Source organism: Sceloporus occidentalis, unplaced genomic scaffold, assembly GCF_023333645.1.
Source record: "Sceloporus occidentalis isolate IW3139 unplaced genomic scaffold, rSceOcc1.0.p SCAF_3, whole genome shotgun sequence".
NCBI classification, from domain to species: Eukaryota; Metazoa; Chordata; class Lepidosauria; order Squamata; family Phrynosomatidae; genus Sceloporus; species Sceloporus occidentalis.
The window spans coordinates 195,680,670-195,705,316 of NW_028316983.1; the positions used below are offsets into that span (position 1 = coordinate 195,680,670).

General features: G+C 43.6%; 1 pseudogene across 1 annotated transcript in view; it reads right to left on the reverse strand.

Moving 5' to 3' along the window:
• LOC149317289 (ethanolaminephosphotransferase 1-like) overlaps positions 1 to 23,791 on the reverse strand; it is a 61,987-nt pseudogene extending 38,196 nt beyond the window's left edge. Inside the window, exon 1 of the transcript XR_016280619.1 lies at positions 23,718 to 23,791. The product of XR_016280619.1 is annotated as an ethanolaminephosphotransferase 1-like (transcript). The remainder of the gene's footprint in view (positions 1 to 23,717) is intronic.
• Positions 23,792 to 24,647: the final 856 nt, after the last annotated feature.

Below are 24,647 nucleotides of genomic sequence, written 5' to 3' on the forward strand. Positions count from 1 at the left end.
ATAGCTGACTTGCTTACATAAGGAAAGCTGAGCTATAACAAATTTCTCAAGGTTCCACTATGAACTTCATGCCTGAGTGAGGATTTAAATCCAAGCCCACAGCCAAAAATCAGATAATCTATCCACTACAAACAAATAAATAACTTACTTTGCTTAGGATCACAGTTTTAAGGGATCAGTATTATCCCACAGGGCAACTAGTGCTCTTTACAAATATGGAGTTTTAAAACTTTTTTAATTAGACTCAAGGATTATGATTATTATTAGTTAGAGTCTAACTGCTAGAGTCTGCCTTATGACACAGCAAATTGTCTTTCCTTCCCATCAAAGCTATTCCTGGACTATTCTTGAGACTCCCAAAATGTTTTCTGCCATATGAACACTCTGTGATTGATTAACAATTAATATAATTCAGTAAAACAAAATGCCTGACAAATATGCCATTCAAAGTTATATGTGTGCATAAAAATCCCATTATTTTACACCTCTGAAATATAGAAAAGGGGGAGGGACTTGCAGCTCAAAATCTAGACCAGACAGTGATTGATAAATGACTGCCACTCTCATTGGATTCCTGACCGACTATAATAAGCACAACCAACCTAGAGGTTTCCTAGCATTCCTTGTTCACAAATCGAAAAATGTCAACTGCAGCCTTTTTGTTTTTTAAAATAACTTGATATTTGTAAGGTGGGTACCTATGAAAGGAAGGGCAATATTTCTCCTTTCTTTAGTTCATAAAGATGAAGCAATCTTTGATAACAAATCCAAACCTGAGTTAATTCTTCAGTAAAGTAAAATTAAAATAAAATAAGTTGACGGGCAGCTGTACACACACATACATACAAACAGAACAGTGCTACTCAAAGTGGTGGCCCCAGGAACTAATACCAGACCATGAGCCATTTGTTGCCAGACCCTGGTGAGTTTCCAGAAAAGAAAGACACAACTATGACCAATGGGCAAAAATATGCTAGTCCCTGACACTTCAGGGAAAAAAAATGTTGGGCTCCAATATCGGAGAACTCTCAATAGATTATCTATACACACTTTTCATAGTCTATGATCAAATGGTGGCTAATGCTGTCCCCCCATGACGCTTCCCATACTCCAGTCCCTCGTATCTGAGCATCTAATTTGCATATTATGCAAATCATTATAATTGTGCATATTATTAATGTGCATTTTGTTTCTGAAAATTCAACACATTATTCTTTGCACTTTTTCTCCCATTGTTTTCAACCTCAGTATTTTGTGCATTTTGGATAGCCAAATAAAGGTATCACACTGTATCACATGTAGATGGCAAGCCCTACTGGCCTGAATGGCAGTGTGTGCACACAGCAGTGCAACCACAGCAGCACATGCCATCACCATGGGACTTGAAGTCCCACAGTTTGGGAAATTTGCTGGGGTTCAGAACAGAACCCCAGCAGATACTATGGACTGACTGTACTTTTGCTATATGACCAACAGAACTACCCTTGAGTACAGTACCAAGCTAAGAGCTTTTTTCCTTCTTTCTTCCCCTTAGCTGGTGTGAATAGAGGGAGGCTTCCAAGCAGCACCAGAGAATAAAGGGACTCCCATTGCTTTCTTGAAGCTGTTTGGAAGTGAAATTCCACCATGCTGCCTAGCCACAATCACCACACAACACAAGGCTGTCTCTGCTTGTCTCCTTTCTTTTTCTGCCTTCTGGGCCTGTCAGGGGAAGTGGGAAGGAAATGGAAGAACAAGGTGGCAATGCTACACCTGTGTAGTAGCAACCAGAGCCTGCAGGGAAGGATGAGTCTCCTGCCAGTGCCGCTCTTCTTGTATGGTTTCCTACTTCATCACCACTGCCACATTTTAACCTACCCACTGGCCTGTGATGATGGGGAAATTTAGAGTTTAGTGCTTCAAGTGGCCCAGGTGACCAGGACATTTTTTGCTACCTTCAGTGTGGAATTTTCTAGGTTTTCTGGGGCAACCCAGCTCTAATACCGCTCCCTGAATTCACTTCAGCGGCCTTTTTTAAAAGTCAGAAAGCTCCTGACTTTGAAAAATGGCAGCCAAAGCATTGGTGGTTTGGGGGTGGAAAGCCAAGCAATAACAGCAGGGTACACAACGAATGAAGTTTGAATTTGGCAACGGTAAGATGCTTTTTTCAGCAGTGCAATAATCTATGGAATGTGGACTGGATAGAGCAGTTAAATTATTATTATTATTATTATTATTATTATTATCTTATATCCCGCCTTTCTCCAAATAAAGGGACTCAAGGCGGCGACTAACAAGTATAAAACTTGTTAAAATTAAAAACAGTACAAGAATATTAAAATATATAAATATAAAATTTTGGCCTGTTACAGACTGCCAAAATAAAGCTGCTTTGGGTCTCTTTGGAGGTATGCTGTTTAAATGATGTATGCATCCTAAGAATCCGGAAGCTGCACCAAAGCTGCACTCCAGAGCTTAGGAATGGAGTGTGGCTTTGGCGCGACCTCCGGACTCTTAGGACCCATGCATCATTTAAATAGCATACCTCCAAAGAGACCCGAAGCAGCTTTATTTTGGCAGTCTGTAACAGGCCTTAAAAATCAATAAATAATTAAATAATTTTAAGTATTACAGTAGTTATAAATTAAAATATAACATGTTAAAATAAAAGCCATTAAATTTATTACATTGCACAATATTAAAACCCAGTCCTTATCAATTCTCAAAGACCTGCTGGCATAAGAATGTCTTTATCTGTTGACAGAAGGGAGTTGCAAAGCTTGGGAGCAGCCACTAAGGCCCTCTCTCTTGTTCCCACCAAATGCACCTGAGAGGGTGGTGAGACAGATAGAAGGGCCTCTCCCAGTGATCTCAATGCTCTGGGGGACTCGTACAGGGAGATACAGTCCTTCAAATAACCTGGACCCAGGCTGTATAGGGCTTTATAAGTCAGAACCAACACTTTGAATTGTGCCCACAAACAGACTGGCAACCAATGGAGCATTCCTGGTCACTGCTGATACCTGGGCTTCCAGACTCAGCACTGAATTCAGAAGTACCCTCAAGCTATGAACCTGAGTTTTCAGGGGGGCTATAACCCGATCTAACACAGGTTGAATCCCTATTCCCAGATCTGTCTTTCAACTGACCAGGAGCACCTCTGTCTTCTCTGGATTAAGCTTCAATTTATTTGCCCTCATCCATCCCATTACAGCAGCCAGACACTGGTTTAGGACAGAAACAGCTTCCTTGGAATTAAGTAGAAAGGAGTGATAGAGCTGGATATTATCCGCATACAGGTGACACCTTACTCCAAAACTCCGGACAACCTCTCCCAGCGGTTTCACGTAAATGTTAAAAAGCATAGGGGACAGGATTGAAACCTGAGAGACTCGACAGGCCAATGGCCAAGGAGTCAAACAGGAATCTCCCAGCACCACCTCCCAGCACACCCCTCCAAGAAAGAACAGAGCCACTGTAGAACAGTACCTCCAAGTCCCATCCCAGAAAGGCAACTCAGAAGGATATCATGGTCGATCAATCCTTCACCAATCTATTCACTTACTGCATCAATATACATTAGTGTATACTAATTATGGATGTGAGCATAAAACAAGACAAACTAGTTAACTCAAGGGTATGCGCTTGCAAGTATGCTCATTCATGTGTCAATGCAAGCAGAGAAAAAAATAGATCCAAAACTCACTGCAGATATCATCCAGTTTGAGACCGCTTTAACTGCTCTGTTATGGAATCCTGGGAATTGTATGTATTTTATTGTGGCCCCAAAGCTCTCTGACAGAGAAGGTTAAATGTCTCACAAAACTACAGTTCCCAGAATGCCCTAGCATTGAGCCAGGCCAGTTAAAGCAGTCTCAAACTGGATTATTTCTGCAGTCTGTTTTGGACCCTAGAGTCAAGAAGATTTGCAGGATACCCATACTTGTCCATCATGATATTGCTTCCAAAGAGATTAACTGTTCTTGTTCTGCTTACTCCAAACAGGAGAATGGTTCAAATCAAAGTGCAGAAATACAGTGGGCCCTTGGTATCCACTGGGGTTTGGTTCAAGAACTCCCCATGGATACACAAAACTGTGGATGTTTAAGTCCTATTATATACAGTGGCATAGCAAAATGGTGTCCCTTATATGAAAGGGCAAAATCAATGTTTGCCGGAATGTACAGTGCACCCACGTCATCCGCAGGCGCGTCTTGCATGGTTTTTAGCATACACTGAAAGTCACGCTGGGAAAAGGGGCGACATGCCCCATAAGGGATAATGGTGTGCGTGCCTGTGATGCAGGCATGCCGCCGTGCCATTCATTTAAATGGGGCTCAAGAAGATGTGTAAGGGAATGGTGGACTGTATATATTTTTGGAATATTTTGAAATCGTGAATACTTGAATCCATGGATAAAGAATCCATGAATATGGAAGGATGATTGTAGTAACACATGCTGCTCTTGTGCCTATGTGATCTCGTATGTCACAGAATATTGTAATTCCACATTATATTAACCTGAACATTAGCTACAACTGATCGATTTTCTTTGTTTAAACTGCTAGCTACAAAGCATGACCACTTTAAAACCAGTGTACTCTGTGTGTGTGTGTGTGTGTGTGTGTGTGTGTGTGTGTGTGTCTGCCTGCATGTATTTGTCATGCAGGGCCTCTGGCAAAATGGAATAGTCAATTAGTCTATAGCATATGCACTGTGAGAAACTAAAACTGCTGTTAACAGACACAGTCTGAGCAATGCAGTAAAATGAAGAAGATGTTCATGAGAACAAAGCATCACCTAATGTAACACAGAATTTTCTTTCTAACATATATCACTATCAGATTCTACAGAGGGCATGCACAGCATGACAAAACACTAACAAGATTATGCTGGTTCTTTTCAATTTCTTCCAACACACTAATATTTCAATATACTCTTGGTATGAGGGCACAGCTCATTTCTACACACAGTTATGATTACACTAATACGTGACTCCTCTAAACAGCCTATGTAATCAAAGCTGATCCAATTGGATTCCTCCTGGTGTGAAGATAGATCACAAATAAAAACTATCACAAATAAAAATTATATTCACCTTATATGAACAATATAACAAACATATTTTATAACTAATTTAAAAGGTATGGCAAATATGTAATATATATACTATTTCCAATGAAGCTGAATATTCACTGTGGATGTAAGCAAGTAGATTAATAAATATTACACTTAAAATAAATGCATGATTGCATGATGCCACAACATGCCCTCACATGCATGTCCGTTCTCATGCTTGTAAAACAGCATATGAAGAAGTCACTTGGTCTAGATTGTTACTATTACTGTTGATCTTAATATTCTAATTAGGCCTCACTGATTTCTGGAGTACTCCTGTTGGATTGTTCTAACTAAATTCTTGTAGAGAAGTTTCAAAACACATTATTGAGTACTATTTCAGCACTGGAACACAGTAAGTACTCTAAGGTCATATTTAACAAGGACAGAACATAAAGTCTGCTCAGCAAAGTTAGGTGATATAGTAACTCAAATTGCAAATTAGTAGCACTGACTACAAAGCAGTACTACTTATTGCATGCAGACACTTTTACGATCTTTGACAATGAATCAATCTCAAGATCAAAGACTTCTTGGGAGTACTTGTTTATCAGTTATTTCTCCATATTTATTAATATCTTAACAATGGATCTCTTATAGCATTGACTACTCCCTTAAAGCAGAAATTCTCAAATACTTGTGCCAATATATACCTGTGGTTCAAGTCTACGGATGTCTACACTCGACTCAGGCAATAGCAACTCACCAGCCAGCCATGCAGCACACCCAATTAGGACATAATTTCGTTCAGAGATCCACTGCAAAAACATTTTATACCATGGCTTAGCACTTGAAAATAATAAATAGAAAATGCCAACAAGTACTTTTTAAAAAATAAGAGTCATTTTAGTGAAAGCAAGACTTCAGCATGACAGGATGCAATGCCTAGGTATGCTTGTTAGATTTTTGTCCTATTTTTCTTCCAAGAAGCTCAGTAACCCTGTGATGTTGTTAATCAGAATAAAAGACTAATCAGCTGAAGGTCAACCAGGTAAATATATGATTAAATGAGGAATTCAACTGATCTCCCTGATCTTACTGGCCAAGCTCTGTGCCTCACTCTGTAGAAGATGACCACAGTATCCACACTCTAGGATACATTAAGACTTTCCAACACACATAGGGTGATAATCAGGATCAAGGAAATATCTGTCACCCTCAGGCAAATGATGGTATCTGCAGAGATGGCACTGATGTCAATCCTGTCTCCCTTCCTCTCAACCCCTATCCGATTTCAAATTTGCCTTCTGATTTCTTTCTTTTTATAACTTCAACGCTGTCAAAGGTGGAAGGAGCGGCATCAGTGGCCTCTGCTGCCCATGTTAAGTTTTTCTATAGTGTTCTTAAGTGCTTTTCAGACACGTGAGGTAATAGAAAGGGAAGGAAGAAAGCTGTAGCAGGTAGCAGGGGTGAAGTAATTTTCTGCAATTGAGTATACACATACAGTTGGCCCTCCACATTTGCAGCTTTGACTTTTGCGGATTTGATTATTTGCAATTTTGATTTATATGTTCTCCCTAGGAATCTCTAAGTACTTCAGCACTATTCTGCCAGACATTGACCATAGAGTTGTGCTGGAAAACCTAGCAATTCCTATAGAAACCACTTCTCTAGGCATTTGTAAATCCTCCAGCATAATTCTAGGATTAACCTATGGTAGATGTTGACCACAGAGTTGCACTTGAGGATTTGGGCGGGTTATAGACCGCCGCTTTGAGGCGGTCTGCCGCTGCCGCCGTTTGCTCCGTAAGGGAGCCGCCGCAGCCACACCGCGCGGCTCCCTTGCGGAGCAAAAAAGAAGCTCCAAAATGGAGCTTCTTTAAGCGGCACCTCTATGATGTCACGAGGCGCCAGGGACGGACTCGTGACATCATAGACGCCACGACACGTGCAGACACACAGCGTCCGATACGTAAACATGGCGGCCCCCATGTGGAAGGGGCGCCGCCATGTTGTACGTATGGAATACGTACTAGGGTTAGAGGGGTGCGGAAGCACCACCCCTTCCTAACCCTAATACGTATTCCATACGTATTTTTTGGCGGTTTGTAACCCGCCTTGGAAATCCCTAGAAAGGTGTTCTCTTAGGTAAAAAGAATAGTGTGTTTTCTATTTGCCGTTTATCCATACTCACAAGATTCCTTCACCCGTAACCCTAGTGAATGTGGAGGGATCACTGTACAGTTGCCCCCTCCCCCGTATCCATGGATTCAAGGACCCACAATTAGAAAATAATCAAAAATCTATATAAATTCCAAAAAGCAAACCTTGATTTTGCCATTTAATATAAAGTACACCATTTTATTATATCATTATATTTTATGGGACTTGAGCATACACAGGGGTCCTGGAACAAAATCCCACTAAATACCAAAGGTTTGCTGCATTGTGCTTATATTCTATGTAATACAGTAAAGTGTTATGTGTTATTGTGGTGTATTGCATAGAGTAAAGTAAGTAGTCCTTTGGGAGTGGGTGGGGTTGTGTGGAACGTTATAAGTGAATATTGACTGACTGGGAATTTGGAATTGAAAATGTTTGTGTGGGTCAGATATTGTGGTGGAAATTCCTTGTTGAAATAAAAAAACTATAGAAAGATGGAGTCACCTTTGTCAGCCAGAGAGATGGTTTTTGAAATAAAGGCTTGGAGTTTAGAAAAACTAGAGCAAAGGAATAATGAGTGCATCTTGACCTGGATGGAAGCTGGCACCAGTAAAAAGACATAACATAAACTACTGAGATAAGGATACATTGTTGATGTTCAGAAGCAAGGTTAGGAGGAAAGCTACTAAATTCCTAAAGGAGGGGGTAAGGAATGATGATGCAGTTTTAATGTATGCATGTATTTCTGTTCTGATTGTAAGAATTCTGTATGTTTAAATTGTAATTAGCCAATCAGGTGTATTGAAGAAGCTTCTTTGTCTTGAATAATATAAAAAGAGCCATTTTGTCTTGTTCGGGGTCTCAGCTTTTTGGAACTTGAATTCCACTGAGTTCAATGTTTTCCTTTGTCGACAATTGGAAATAAACTTATGGATTTTCAATTACTAGGTCCTCTTGCCAATTCTATTGCTCTGTCAGTCCTAGAAATTTAAGTTTCCTGAAATTTCTGTTACAATATGACAGTTAGTCAGGGGAATTAGAGGTCTGGCAGAAAAAGTGAAGCAGGGAATTGTGTGGGATGTAGATTTAAGGGAGACTGCGGTAGTTTAATTAGAAAAGGAATAAATTAATAACTGCATTCAGTATAATTCTGTATAAATAAATAAATAAATATATTCTGAAAAATAACTGTATAATTAAAGTAGTGCACACTTTAAGACCGTATCCATACATACAAAATATAACTGAACTTTTTGTTTATATCATTTTGTAATAAAATCTTGTCCATACCTACAGGCCTCAAGTGGTTACATTAGCATTTGTAGCTATATAAATTCAGACATATCTATGGTGGCAGTGAAACCAGAAGAAGTTTCTTAAAGAGAAAATGTTACAGTTGGCTGAGGTATATCTCTGTGTGGATTATTGGAAAGATGGTTTGCTGGGGTATATCCATGTGTGGACCACTGGAAAGACAGTTTGCTGTCGTATGCCTGGGTGTGGGCCACTGGAACCTGGACAGCAGTTGTATAAAGACAAAGCAAGGAGTGGAGAAAAAAGGCCACAGTTGGTGGCCAGAAGTGAGAGTTCAGGGGAAGAGTACTACATAAGGACTCTCAAAGGTGATTGTCACATATGCAGCCAAGCGATTGGATAAGGTGCGAGAAAGTAAGTGCCATTATTCCTTTATAGAAGATGGCCCATCATAGTTACTCTGCTGAGGGCCTCCTCTAGCCTGGAGTAGCTCTGTCTATGTTCTATCACTACACATAACACTCATATACTTTCATCTGTCTTCATGATGCTTTAAAATGCATTTTTAAACCTGACCTCAGCTATCATCTGAATTCACATGGTTTCTTCTAGAAGGCATGGGCCACCTCACTTTGTGGAACTATGCTTCGTAATGGAAACACCAATGTATTTTATAACATTCAACTATTTTTTTAAAAGTGTAAAACAAGATTTTTATGGTGGGGTGGGCAACTGTGGTGCTTCCAGTTATTCTTGGGCTGCAAATAACATAATCTCTTAACACTGATTATGATGACTAAAGTTGGTAGGAGTTGTAAGACAGAAATATCTGATTGTCTACTCCTCCTTTACAAGATCTCTTACCTATCCCTCCACTGACAGAGGAATAATTTCCTCTATAGCTGGCATTCCAAACAGAACTACTCACTTCGTCAATTATTATTCAATATTCATGAACTTAAAAATTAATTGCAAAAGTGGTTTATTTACCAAACATATTTCTATGCTTCTAGTAAGCATATGTCCTGAAAGTTCAGTGTAGGCCTCTGTCTAAACTAGATATCGCAATAGGTGCTCTATAATCCTGACACTAGACTCATTTCCCTCAATGCATTCTTAAACATGGTCCTAGGTGCATATTCCCTGTGCCATGAGGTTCTCTTTGTGGGATAGAACATGTCCCAGCAGCCCCTGGTCCCATAAAGAACATATGAGGCCATAATGTGCTGCCCTTTAGTTCTGCAGTCTCAGGGCAACTTACTTCTAGATACCCCTTTATAGGAATGCCCTGGCTGTTTAATTTACTTTCTTCCCAACCAAGCATACATGCATGTACACTTTGTGGGGGGGGGGGGGGGGACCTCTCTTGCAAACTGCTGCTATAAAGCAGCTGGCTTTAAATTATAGTAACCTTGCAGTTCAGGTTAAACTAGTTGACTGATGTTTTTCTTGGTTCTTGGACGGTCCACAATTATTTTGAAATGTATTATTAACTAGGGATCAGAGTCAATAGTGAGGTAGGCAGATGAGTGCTCCACCAACATCTGAAAACTTGAACTGTGTCCAAAGGTTAGCTGTCACAATAAACCTGGCCCTCAGTGTGGCAAAGTTCACCTTGGAAATCCCAATAGGATAAAAAGAAAACAGCAAGAAAGAAGCAGTACAAGTTATGATGAAGTCACTTGTGGTAAGAAAAACAGCAGGTGACGGGATGTGATCACTGTACCTAGGCCCAGCCTACTAGGAAGAAAAAGAGAAAGCTAAATTATAGACTACTCTTGAGGATATGTAGGTAGGGTTGCCATAAGCCGGCTGGGGGCGGGACAATCCCGGGTTTTGACCACTAGGGGGCGTCCCTGCACGGTTTCCTCCTTGTCCCGGGTGGATGAGGTTGCCTTTGCTGGCCCTTGCAGAGCTGCGCACAGGGCTAATGAGGAGGACTTCCTCCTCCTCAGGCTGGGTCCTCCAGGCCTGAGCCTGTGAGGGCTGGCAGGGGGCGGGGCTGTTCCAGCCCCAGTCTGCCCCCATTGGCCAGCCAGACTCAGGAGGAGGAGTTCCTCCTCTGTTGGGCTGGGCTGCAGCCAGAGGGGAAAGGAAAGGGCCATTTCCTTTGCCCTTTTTTGGTGCCAGGGAGGAGGAGGAGGAGGAGGAGGATGAAGAGGAAGAGAAGGAGAAGGAGGAGGAGGAAGTACTGTATGTGTTTTTTAAACTGTATTTTTAAAGTGCATTTTAAAGTGCCTTTTCTGTGTATTTTTGATGCTTTTAATGCTAACAATTGTCCCTTGCTTCGACAAGGATAGTGTGGTGATGATGTGATTTGAGTCAGCTTCTGAAGTTGAGAGAGTGTCACCTTCCAAAGTGTGGTTTTGGTGTATTTTTTGTGCTTTTAATGCTAACAAGTCTCCCTTGTTGTGACAATGATGGTGATGATGATGATGATGGTGATGGTGATATTGATATCAGCAAGCCTCTCAGGCATGGCCAATGTTAGCTGCTCTGATTTTTACAAACTCATGTGCAGTGAAAAAAAATCAAAGTCCCTTGACTAAGTACACACTTCTGAGAAGTAGAGTTGGTGCAAGAAACCTGAAACGGCAAATCCACTTCTTGTGAAACCACCTTGACATGTTCAATATGCATAGCCATGTTAAACCATGCTAAGTGTTAAACTCAACGGGTTTGATTATGGAATAAGCCTCTGAACTATGCAAGAGGCCATGTTAAGTAAAGCCACGGGAAGTGCCCAAATGTGCTGTTGTGTGTGTTTTGGAATGGAGGGGGGTGGTTTGGGCAGAAAAGGAAGTCCATTTCTGCCATCTGACTAGGAATAATGCCCAAATGTCCTCCATTTTGATCATGCCTAAGAAACATGCATTTATATTAACATTTTTAAAAAGCATCAATTTTTTCCGCATGTCCTCCATTTTTATAAAATGTGCCCTACATTTGAAAAGGTTGTCCTACATTTGCCCTACATTTGTCCCGGTTTGGAGGTCCTGACTTATGGCAACCCTATATGTAGGCAAACTCCCCCCCCCCCCCCCCGTATCTGTATGGTGGTGTCCAGATCTCCTGGGTGTTTTATGGATAATGGCAGAAGCAATGTTAGAACAGTGCAAGCAACACATAGTACAGTATTCTATACAGTTTATTGCTAGCCTCCACTACAAGAGAAATGCAGAGAGAGAGAGAGAGAGAGGGAGGGAGAGAGCAGTCTGTGTGTCTGTGTGTGTACATACAAAATATTAGTGTGAGGTTTTGAAGATTCAGACCCTGAAACATCAGAATGGTTTGAGGAACACACTTTCCATGTAATGCAATTTCTCAAAAACTGTTTGCTTACGAAAAAAAGAAAGCTAGAATGTATACATATGAGAAGAAAGAGGAAGTGACACCAGCAACCTTAAGAAATAACAGTCAAATACAGAAGGAAAGAGGGTAAGATAGAGTGAAGGACTGTCTAGGAAATCTATGATCTCTTTATTTACTCCATGTGCAAACACATACATCTTTAGTGCAAGCTGAGTTTAACCCCTAACCCTCCAACCCAAAAGAAACTCTTGAGAAGTTTGACTGATAGGGTAACACACTCAAGTTGTCGCCAGCAGAACTTTCACAATACAGTTGAAATTGGCTCTTAAACCTGAAGAAAAAAAATGTTGGCAACAGGAAGGTGGGAAACCAGAATCCCAGGCTAGCCAAACATGGGCTCAAAGGTTGCTAGAGGCAGTGACAGAAGCAAGCGCATCAGAGCAGAGGCTGTGCATTTAGGCAAAGCCTACAGAACATATTTTGTTCATGGTACAGAGCAACTGCTTATGGTCCCACGCCTCCTTCTATAAAGCAAACCCATCCATAACAGCAGACTGCCAAAAATCAACCCAACACAATCAAGACAACTGATCAGAAGCACAAAACAAGAACTAAAAGTGCCTAGAGAGTAGATATTACATCAGGTCATGTGTATAGCAAACAGGTATACACTTTATTAAGTAATATTATTAAGCAACACTGCTTTAACTGCCCTAGATCAGTGTTAGGGAATTCTGGGATCTGTAGTTTTGTGGGACATTTGGCCTTCTCTGTCAGAGAGCTCTGGTGCCACGATAAACTACAATTCCCAGGATTCCCCAGCATTCAGCCAGGGCAATTAAAGCGGTCTCAAATTGGATTATTTCTGCAATGTCCTTTGGACCTTTGTCTCTGGTCCTGAAGAAAATCAAAGAATAGCAGAAAAGAGAAGTATAAAACAAATCTAAAAATAAGCAGAGAGATAGGAAAAAAGAGGGACAAAACAGGAATAAGAGAAAAAAGACAGAGAACTCAGCTGCATAGATATGTACACAACATTGCCTCCAATAACAGAGACAACCTGCCTCTGTATACCACTTGCTTGAAACCATAAGAACTCAGCTGTATAGATATGTACACAACATTGCCTCCAATACCAGAGACAACCTGCCTCTGTATACCACTTACTTGAAACCATAAGCAGACAGGTTCCACTACACTCATGGGCTAAGATCCTACATCACATTAATATTTGCATGCAGAGTTATAAACTGCGTCACAGAGCTCTTGTATTGAATGGCAGTTCTGCAGAACTGAATACATAACAAAATGCACAACGTCACCAGGTGAAGAACTCCACTTCCATGATCTTGAATTAAATGTGAACACTGTATATGGAATGAAAATATCTACCTTATTCCCCAGGAGAACCTAAACACATGTAAAACAACAATGGGATTCTAGCCGCTGACTTCCCATGAGCAACTGGTTTGCAGTTGCATGAAAACTGGCCTTCACTGCTTTTCTGCCTTGCGTCAGCTGAACATTTCACTGCTATTTCTGCTTTGTCAGCACCTAGCAACTAGAGTAAACTGAAAAAGCCTTCCTAGGAAAGCTAAGCCAACTTCCTTAAATAGGTACTATTGTTAAATTAAGGAGAAACCAGCATAATATAATAACGGCGGGATACAGACCGCCCCTTTGAGGCTGTCTGCACCCGCCCCTTTCCCCTCCGGATTGGGGCCTGGGCATCCGCAGTGGCAGCCCCAGAGGCCCAAATCCGCCACTTCTCCAGGCCTTGGGGAAGCGGCAAAACGCCGTTTCCCTGTGGCCTGGAAAGGGGTGTCCTTGGGGCATCCTGACAGCTGCAGGGAAGGGGAAAAAGGGGCCACTCAGCCCCTTTCTCTTTTGCAATGCTGGCGCGGCCGTGTAAAGGCTGCACCAGCAATGCGTGTGGAAAACAGGAGCTCCGGTTTGGAGCTCCTTCCTGCGACACTGAAAGGGCACCACAAGCACCCTGCAGTGTCGCGGGGACGTCACGTCCATGTGTACCATTTGGCTGTGGCGCGGCCATGACGTCATAATGGTGATGCCCGTGTATACAGGGAGCCGCCATTATCACACCACCGCGATGTACTAGGGTTGCGAGGCCTGCGGTGGCACTGTCCTCAGGCAACCCTAGCAGGTTTCCAGGCCAGAGCAAAGCACCGGTCAGGATAAGCCCCATTATTTCCTTTCCCAGACTGCCATTCTACTCTACACACACTCCAACAGCCGACTCCAAATTTTTTAAAAAATCCAACTAACCCTGACTGTGAAGTATCAGGAAAAGTAACAATTCCTAATGTGACACTGAATTTTGCAAACACAGCACCTGCTTGTATAGACACATATTTTTTGGTTTACTTGTTCGAGATGGCTTATGTGGAATCATATTTGGAATTCAAATGATTTTCAATAGCAGTTGTTTAAGAGCAACTTCTCTCTTGTTCTTGGATCTTATTTGTGGACTTCCAAGCGTTCACACTGCATGAAGGAGAACACTCACCTAGACATCAGATCTGATCCAGTAGTGTGAGGATAAATAGCATTTAGCATTATCTATATAAAATAATTCGTTATAATAATATTAATCATGTTACTATCTAATGTGTTGATCAGGGATTGCTACAAAAGTTTCTCACTATGAGTGAAGAATATTACTGGTACAATTGTGGCCAAGGATCCATCTGCTGAATCTTTCTTGAAGTCAGGAAGTCTCATATAGAAAATAATGTCAAAAACCCATAACAGGAAAGCCTGTCCCAAAGGATGTAAAGAAAATCAATAGTCTATAGTGAGAGTCACTGTTTCAGCTCTTAATTATGCATGAAATGATACTGGAGCAACAACAAAAATGAGATATTTACTTCAAGGACAATACTATAAATAATGTAGGAATAAAGTGATCTCAATCACAGCAGTAGACAAAAAATACTCTTTCATATCTATTTTGGAAGCAAAATACACTCCATAATTGTCTTTCCAAAATTAAATAAAACTCCTTTTTTCTTTTTTGTGGGTTTTTGCTACTGTGGTACTTATTTAAAATAAAATCATTTTTGTTTTCAGCTGAAGTCTATTACTTTTTGGATCTTAGTGGAATTAAATATTAACTATGATATGCCATTCTTATTACTGCATACCTTGAAAATACTATTTACTAGACATTTTCAGATTTCTACCAAGAACAAACCATATCAGACATGTCATACTGTAAGCCACCCTGGGATTTTCAAAAGCCAGAATAACAATTACTTAAATAATTATATTCCAAAGAGTTCCCATAACTAGGGTTGCCATAAGTCTGGACCTCCAAACCAGGACAAATGTAGGACAAACTTTTCAAATGGAGGGCACATTTTTGAAAAATGGAGGACATGCGAAAAAATTGATGGTTTTAAAAAATGTTAATATAAATACATGTTTATTAGACATGATCAAAATGGAGGACATTTGGGCATTATTCCTAGACAGATGGCAGAAATGTACTTCCCTTTCTGGCCACCCCCCCCTCCCCCCATTCCAAACAGCACATTTGGGCATTGAACATGGCTTTACTTAACATGGCCTCTTGCATATTTCAGAGGCTTATTCCATAACCAAACTCTTTGTTTTTCACACTGAATATGTCAAGGTGATTTAACAAGAAGTGGGTTTGCCCTCGGATTCAACTGTACTTCTCAGAAGTGTGTACTTGGTCAAGGGACTTTGGTTTTTCTTCACTGCGCATGAGTTTGTAAAAATCAGAGCAACTTACATTGGTCGTGCCTCAGAAGCTGGCTCATTTCATCATCATCACTATTCTCTTCCTTCTCCTCCTCTTCTTCATCCTTGTCCTTCCTCCCTCCTCTTCCTCCCTTCCTTCTTCCCTCCTTCCTCCCCCTTCCTCCTTCTTTCCTCCCTCCTTCCTTCCTTCCTCCTCCTCCTCCCTCCCTTCCTCCCTCCTTCCTCCTTCCTCCCTCCTCCTCCTCTGCCTCCCAGCCCAGGCAAAAGCAGAGGAGGAGGTGGGCATGCTCTCCCCCCGCCCACGCACCAAGGCAGGAGGCAGGCAGCCACCCACCTCCGCCTCAGCCTCCTCCTCTGCCTCAGCCTCCCGGGCCCAAGGAAGTGCCCAGCGCGGAGGCGCACCAGGCGGAGGAGGCGGTGGGTGGCTGCCTGCCAGTGCCTGCTGCCTTGGTGCGCGCGTGCGCACACGCACAGGGAGCACCAAGCCAGGCAGGCACCTCTGCCTCCTCCTCCACTTGGTGCGGCCTGCAATGGAGGAGGAGGAGGAGGTGCACCTCCTGCGCGTGCCCGCGCCATCCTCCCCCGCCTCCCCCCGCGCACCGCCTCCTCCTTCGCTTCCTCCACATGGCCGCACGGCCTGGAACGGAGGAGGAAGTGGGTGGCGTGGCCGCGCGGGGAGGCAGAGGAAGGTGGGTTGGTGCTGCACAGGCCCCAAACCGGGGGCTGGGGGCCAAACCGGACCGGGACCGGGAGGGGGCCCCCAAAAGCGGGTTTGTCACGGGGGCCGCCGGGTTATGGCATCCCTACCCATAACCAGGTTTGCAAGAACACTTTTCATGCCATACCTAACCACTGCGCTGTAATATAGAGGTTTATAAGCACAACTTTGTCATTTCCAACCAAGAATGTGAAGTGATAAAATATGTCTGACTTGAATTCATTCTGAAAACAGATTGTTTCAAAGGAAATAATAACAGGATTAATTTAATACAGTTCCATCTAAACTCAGAATGAGAAGCCATTCTTATTTTTGACTCAGTGAATAAGAACCACAAAAATAAAGAAGATGGTCAAATGGAAGTCATGGAAGAGAAAGGGGAACTGGGAAGCAACTATGAAGTTGGGAATTTGAATTTGGATGCACTTTTCATTTCACTAATGGCAAAATTTGATTGGCCCCAAAAGTCAGACTGCACAAATTGGCCTTTATCTAGATAAAATGAATGTACTTTAGGTCTATACAAATCACTAAGATTCAAAATAGTTTTTAGCTTCCTGAGGTTTAAACATGGCATACTTCCTCTGGATTGGCAGACTATGGTTCCACAGGGCAGTGGTCTGTTGCTCATTCATATGCATCGTACTACTCATCAAAAAAGTCAAATTTAGTTTTCTGATAGGTTGAATGTGTTATCCCAAAGTCCAGCCTCTCTTCAACCCTCCTCTTTTTGGATATTGAGTTGATATCAAACAGGATGTTTGAGGCACATAGCTGTGAAGGCACTCCCAGTGAAGGAAAATAGCCACTGCTTATAAGAAGGTCCAGGATCATATTTGGGGATCAGGAGGCTCAGCATGGGGGAGCTCACAGCCAAAGACAGACCAATCAAGATCAAAATCTGCGTAATCCTTTCACTGATAAGAGTGGTGGTGAGTGACAGAACATGTATATACAAGTGATCAAAAATCCAAACACACTTCCCTCTGGGAATGATACTCCTTTGTCCAAGGACATCTGCACTTTATTGTTTGGCCTTTCACAATTTCCCTTCTCATTCTACTCTCCTGGAAGCTATTCCTTAACCCTGAATTCTGCCCCAGGACTGGTTTTACCTTATAAATATTCCTGCTTAGTCAGCAAAAATTCAGTCTTGCTGGCAATTGGATAGACACTGTGCATATCTTGCTTGACTCCTCAGCGTTGCTGGCCATAGCACGAGCCCCAGGCAGCTTGCTGAAGCACTTCTCTTCCCAGTATCCCCCGACTAGAGCGCCACATCTGGAATCAGTACAGTATTGCCATCTGCAACCCCTTAAGTCACTATCTGCTACCACCTTTCATTTTTTAAGTTCCTGAATATGAACGAATGAGTGTCTTTGTGTGAATGGCAATTCCCTTTGGTTCATAAATATAACTATTTTTAGAACTTCACTCTGGAGTTCATTATCTCAGAACACAGGCTTACACACAGGCTTGATCCCTGCTTTGAGCTGTCTGAGCCCTCTCAGCTGACTTTAAGAGAGCTAATAAAATTCCCCTATTTCACATTAATTCTGGGTGCCCTCCCAGGACCCTTGAATTTTGGCTAACACATGGGACAATATAGTTTCTCCAGTGAAGATTAACTGTCAAGTAAACACCCATACAATTGGACTATGATGAACAGGCCAAGGGAGAGGTTTAGTCTGTAGTCCTAAACACACATACTAAGGAATAAGCCACACTGAGCTTAGTGGAACTCACTTATGCATAAGAATGCAGTGCACACGGCAAAGGACCATTTCCATCTATGTGCCAGTACCTCTCCTCTCCCTTGATTCAATTCTTGTCTTCTCGTTCCCTGTAAAAATTGCTGCCAGAGCCTTCCAAGGGGGAATGGGTCAGGGAGACTGAGTCCATGACAATAAATGTTGCAATAGATTATGCTGCCCATTGCTAGCACATGCCTGCCTGCCTCCTTACCAGAAGCAGAAAGTTAGAGCTTTCTTTACATGTGTCTAGGGTTGCCATAAGTCAGGACCTCCAAACCGGGACAAATGTAGGACAAATGTAGGGAAACATTTTCAAATGTAGGACACTTTTTAAAAAATGGAGGACATGGGGAAAATGCTGGTTTTTTAAAAAATATATAGGGTTAGATAGAAGGGGGGTTAAATAAGGGGGTTTGAGAAAGGGGGGGCTATAGAAGGAGGGCTAGATGGGGTACCTAGAGGGGGTTAGGGTTAGATAAAGAGGAGTAAGATAGAGAGGGGTTAGAGGGGGGCTTAGAAGAGACTTAAATAAGGGAGTTAGATAGAGGGGGGGTTAGATGGGCTTAAATTCTAAAGCACCAGAGTTGTTCTCTCTGCAGGGCTCTCAGACTACATACACACTGCAGAAATAACCCAGTCTGACAGTACTTTAACTGTCCTGGATCAATGCTATGGAATTCTGGGAAACGTAGTTTGTTGTGGCTCCAGAGCAGGGCTCTGCTTGTTCAGTGCCAGGAGCTGATTTGCCTGTGTAGTTTGGCTATCTGTGAATTTCACAAACCGCTTGGATTCCCAGTGATTGGACAGTATATAAATAAATCCTATTATTATTATTATTATTATTATTATTATTAAATAAGGGGGTTAGAGCAGTGGTTCCCAAACTGTGTCCTTTAAGAGATTTTGGACTTCACCTCCCAGAAGCCTCAGACATGTTACCCAATAGTCTGAGATTCTGGGAGCTGAAGTCCAAAATTACTTCAAGAGCACAGTTTGGAGATCACTGGGTTAGAGAGAGGGGGGAGTAGATAGAGAGGGGCTGGAGGGGAGTTTAGATGGAGAGAAGGAGGTAGATAGAAGGGGGTTAGAGAGGGCTCTGTTAAAGTGGGGTAACAGAGGGAGACGGAGTCAGAGAGAGGGTTAGAGAGGAGAGGGGTGTGTGTTTGGGGGACCTTAGGGAGGGGGCTTCCAATGTCCGAGGGGGGCGATCCTGGGGGGAGCCTAGGGCCCAGGAGGGGCCTGGAAGGTGCCCTCTTGCCTCTCCTGGGTGCCAGCCCCTTCCTCCTCTTCTGAGCCTTGCCGAGGCTCTCCCTTCTCTTCCTCTCCGACGGCTGGGTCCCTGAGGCGCCCCTCCCCTTTAGTGAGGCAGCTCTCCTGGCGCTTCAGAGCCCCTTCCTTGCAAGAGCAGGAGGAGGAGAAGGGCTGGGGGGCAGGGGTTCCAGAAAAGGGCCCTTTCCTCCCCTCTCCCAGCGGCCTGCCTGGATGGCAGCCTGCCTGGCCCTGCTCCTCCTCCTGGCGCCTTGTTGCCCTGCCTGACTAAGCCTGCTCCTTGGGAGGGCTGGCCAATAGGGGCAAGGCAGAGCAGCAGAGCCCTCCCCTGCCAGCTCCAGCCCTGGCTGTTGCGCTCATCACAATATAGGGATGCAGCAAGGCCAGGAGCCGGGCAGAATTGAAGAGGGCGTGACAGGACCGGGAACACCCCCTAGAAAGCGGGGGAGTCACGCCTCCCACCGGGTTATGGCAAGCCTACATGTGTCTCCTTCTTCCTGAACTTCCAACCTCCAACTCTAGGAGAGTGTGTGTCTGTGTGTGTGTAAGGGAGTGGAGTGAGATTATGGAACTAGCAGCAGGTAGAAACTGTTTTTATTCAAAATGAGCATTTTAATGCTCTTCAAACCATAGAGTGAATGGGTGGGCGTGCTGAGGCAGTGTTTGAGTGAATGCTTGCCTACATATCTGCCTTTGTGCAAATGTACATGCAAATCCTTGTTTGCTTGCCTGCACGTACATATATGTATGTGGATATACACAGAATATATGAGGGCTTTCTGCCCCAGTAGTCACAATGATCAGCAGCTTTCATTGTCTGAATGGAAGCCAGGTGGAAAGCCTCTTCCCACTTACCTGAAAAACAGTGTGGGGCAAACAGTCATGGAAAGTGGGATGTAGCTCTACCTTAACCCCTACCAAGCTCAGAACACTCAGGCTACGCTCTTAGTGTCATACATAAGTAACAGAATTGAGCTACTTGAGCCAGTAAGAAAAGGAGGTCATTGGAATTTAAGGCTGGTATGCCAGCCTTAAACTGACACATAAGGATTCCTCAGTTGCCCCGCAACTGAAATTTTACCATTTCCATCTAAATGATTTACTGACTTTACTGACATGAGAAGGCATTACTCATTGGAAAAGTGCATAATGCTAGGCGAGGTAGAAGACAGTAGAAAGAGAGGAAGAACACAGGCTAGGTGGATGGACGCTATTACGGAGGTCACAGGTATGAATTTACAGGACAGGACCAGAGCAGAGCAGTGGAGGACAGGGGGACCTGGAGATGTCTCATCCACAGGGGCACCGTGAGTCAAGACTGACTTGAAGGTGGTTAACAACAGAAACATTGTGTCTCAATTGGAAACAACTGTAGGTAAATTTCTTCTTGATTCAGCTAAATGCATGAGAAAGCTGAGAAAGGTTGGAGAAAGTGACTCTAGGCAGGGAGAAGGATTACCTGTGAGTGGATAAGATGAAGAGAAAGCTAACAGAATTTACTTTCACTCCCTCTCTCTATCCAGTTATCTCGTGAGGAGGAATGGATATGGCCAACTGTTGGAGCGCCTAAGCTGCACCTCCATCTGTGCTCAACCTGTGTACTTGTAAATAAATTCAAACTGAGGAAGTGGACTTTAGTCTACGAAAGCTCATGCTGCCAACTTCTTTCTTTCAGTTTGTCTCAAAGGTGCTACAGGATTTCTCTACAAACTAATTCTACAGACTAACACAGCTATATCTTTAAATTCAAACTTACAAAATGTGATGAAGCTCAAGCAACCTCCTTTCAAAGGAAACCAAAGCCAGTGAACCATTGCAGCACAGAAACTCCTCACAAGTTGGAAAAGTGGAATGAGCATAACAACATATTAACTTTTCCAGTGGAGAAAGCAACAGGGGTTTTTTTTTTTCATTTTAAATGGTGAGTTTTAAATGTGGGTTGTTTTAATATGCATGCATCCTATTTGTTCTTTTAACCTGATGTATGTTTTTAACTGATGTTGTGTATTTCTTGGTCTGTTGTTGTTCCCCACTTCCATCCATGGAGAGTGGCAGATAAGAAATAAATGCTATTATTATTATTATTATTATTATTATTATAAAATTTAAAACTTAAACAGATTAAAAAAATGAAGAGGACATTATCCAGTTGCTCCTTCGAAGTGTTTAACCTAAGGGACCCTGAAACACGCCAATAACAAAGCCTGTGAGCTCATATAAGTCATGAGTTCTGGCTGCCATCTACCTATGAGCCCTTCCTCACAGAAACCTGTAGCAAAAAATATTTTAAAAAACAAGACGTTTAGTCCTGCCAAAAGAAACCTGAGAAATCCTGAGAATCCTGCCTAACCCCTTTTCTAACACTGGCACACACCCTTGACTTTATTTTTCATCCAATATTTTTTGCCTACTCTAGCCCTGCTGGTGAGAGCCACTGTGGCAGAGTGCTTTGAGTTGCACTATGACTCTGGAGACCAAGGTGCAAATTCCTGCTTGGCTATAGACTCCTCCTGGTGATCTTGGGCAAGTTACAGTCTCTTAGACTCAGGGGAAGGCAATGGCAAACCCACTCTGAAGAAACTTGCAAAGAAAACCCTATGACAGGGCCTTAGGGATGCCGTAAGTCTTGAAGTCACACACACAGTTGCTGACATTTTCCATGATTTCTACCAAGCACTTTTGCTTTGGCCCAAGAAGCAAAACACACAGACCTGCACTGTAGAGTACAGATGTTAACATACCCACTAAATGTCAAATAGCTAGATTTCTGTGGTGCCCACTGCTTCGCTTCAGGGTGACCAGGCGTCCTAACTACAAAGGAGGGCAAGGCACCACAAAACATAGGGCATTCAAGAAAAAAGGAGGGCATTGCCCAATAAAAGCCAAAAACACCAATATAAATGTATATATTCCAAGACAAATGTTTGGGCCTCAATCTGCAAGTGCTGCATCTTTTAAGGGAAGGACAGACCCCCCCTTAAAGTGCCAGGATGTTTGGACTTCAAGTCACAGAAGCCCCATCCACCAAGGCCAATCACCATGGATGATGGGACTCAAAGTCCAAAGCATCTGGAGAGTCCAGCAGTCCCTCAAAATCTGTAACTAGAATAGTTGGGCAAGATACTCATAAGGATTCAGAAACACAATTTCTTGACCAAAAGACACAGAGCTGAGAAGAGGTGGACTGGAGCAACAAACAGGCAACCTGTCCAAACTCCCATGGCACTCTCTCTAGAGTTTAGCAGCCTATTTGCAAAGGCCAGGAACTCTTGCACCATCCATGTAGTTGCTCTCTTTCTTGGAAAAGAGAAATACACATCAGTCATTTCCCTTCAGTACTAGCAGAGACCTACAAACAGTGCAAGGAACCAACTGGTTCCAAAGTAAAAAGGTGATGGGTGGCAAGGGGAGGAGGAAGTTTGCATCAGCACTGCTGAAATAATCCAGTTTGAGACCACTTTAACTGCCTTGGTTCCATGCTATGGAATCTGAGATCTGTAGTTGGTTGTGGAGTGGAGCTTTCTTAGGCTGCAGCTGCACCTCAGAAATCATCCAAGTTGGCCCCACTTTAACTGCCTTGGCTCAATGTTACATAATTCCGGGATCTGTAGTTTGTTGGTGGCCCCAGAGTGCAGCTTTCTCAGGCTGTACCTGCACTGCAGAAATAATCAGGTTTGACATTATTTTAACTGGTGCCACAGCCAACTACCATTCCCAGCTCCAAAACACACTGCAGAAATAATCCAGTTTGAGACCGCCTTAACTGCCCTGGCTCAATGCTAAGGAATCCTGGGAACTGTAGTTTTGTGAGACATTTAGCCTTCTCTGCCAGAGAGCTCTGGTGCCACAACAAACTACAATTGCCGGGATTCCCTGGCACTCAGCCAGAGCAGTTAAAGCGGTCTCAAAGTGGATTATTTTTGCAGGTGTCTGGGACCCCAGATCCCGCAGCATGGAGCCAAGGCAGTTCAAGGGGTCTCAACCCGGATTATTTCAGCAGTGTATTTTCGACCCCAGATTCCCTAGCAGTGAGCTGAGGAAGTTAAAACGGTCTCAAAATGGATTAGCTGTGCAGTGTGTTGGGGAGCTCAGAGGCCCCGGCAGGGAGCCAAGGCAGCTCAAGCGCTCTCAAAGCGGAATATTGGCAGTGCGGATGCAGGCGAAGTTCGGATTCTTTTTCCGAAAGGCAGCGCAGGGAGAGAGGCCCATAAAGGGGAGGGGGCAGTTTGTTTGGGGCTCCAGATCCCCTCCCCCTGAGGAGGAGGAGCTCCCAGCAGCCCCCTCCTCCCCAATCTGCACCCCTCCCTGGCTGTAGAGGAGCTCGCGAAGGGGGCTCAAGTTTCCAAACTCACAGCCCAGAAAAGCAAAGAGAGCAGCCAGGGAGGGAGAAAGCCATGGCTTTGGCTACCACCCCCCTCTCTTTGTTGCTTTCCCCCAAAGGAAAGGGGAGGTGGGCTTCTTACCTTATAATGACGGAAGCCCTCCAACTGCTGGGGCGTCACATAGGGCCACATGGCGGGGCCTCCGCCTGCTCCTCCTCCGCAGGAAGAGGGAGGCGGCCCTGCCCTCGTCGCCAGCCGCAAGGACCCCCAGATCCCGCCTGGGCCAGCAGCAGCAGCAGCAGCAGCAGCAGGAGCCTGACTGCCCGGGAGACTGGGCTGCTTGGGTGCCCAGCAGCAGCAGCCACTGCCAGGGCGCCGTCTCCTCTAGGCGTTCCCCCGCCCCTCACGTGCTGCAAGCCCTTCTCTCTCTCTCTCTCTCTCTCTGGGGGAGTTTCTCTTTCTCTAGAGAGGAGAGAGCTTGTGGTGGCAAAATCTAAAAAAGCCTCTAGGGTTAGCTGTGTTGGACATACAGCAAATCCAACAACATCCAAACAATGATTTGTTGTTGTTGTTGTTATCCGCCATCGAGTTGATCTCGACCCATGGCGAACCTGTAGATGAGACATCTCCCAGACTCCCTGTGCCCCACTGCTCTGCTCAGGCCCTGCAAATTCATACTCATGACCTCCTTAATAGAGTCCAGCCATCTAGCAGGTGACTTTCCTCTCCTTCTGCTTCCCTCTATCTTTCCTAGCATTATTGTTTTTTCCAGTGAGTTGTGCCTTCTCATGATGTGGCCAAAGTACAACAGCCTCACTTTAGTCATCTTGGCTTCCAGAGAGATTTCTGGTTTGATCTGCTCTAGGACCCATTTGTTTGATTTCTTGGCTGTTCATGGTAACCTCAGGATTCTTCTCCAGGACCAAATGAATTAATTCTCTTCCTATCCGCTGTCTTAACTGTCCAGCTCTCACATCGATACATGGTACGTAACAGGGAATACAATGGCTTGTGTGATTCTAACTTTCATGCTCAGTTGTATGTCTTTACATTTTAGGATGTTTTCTAGTT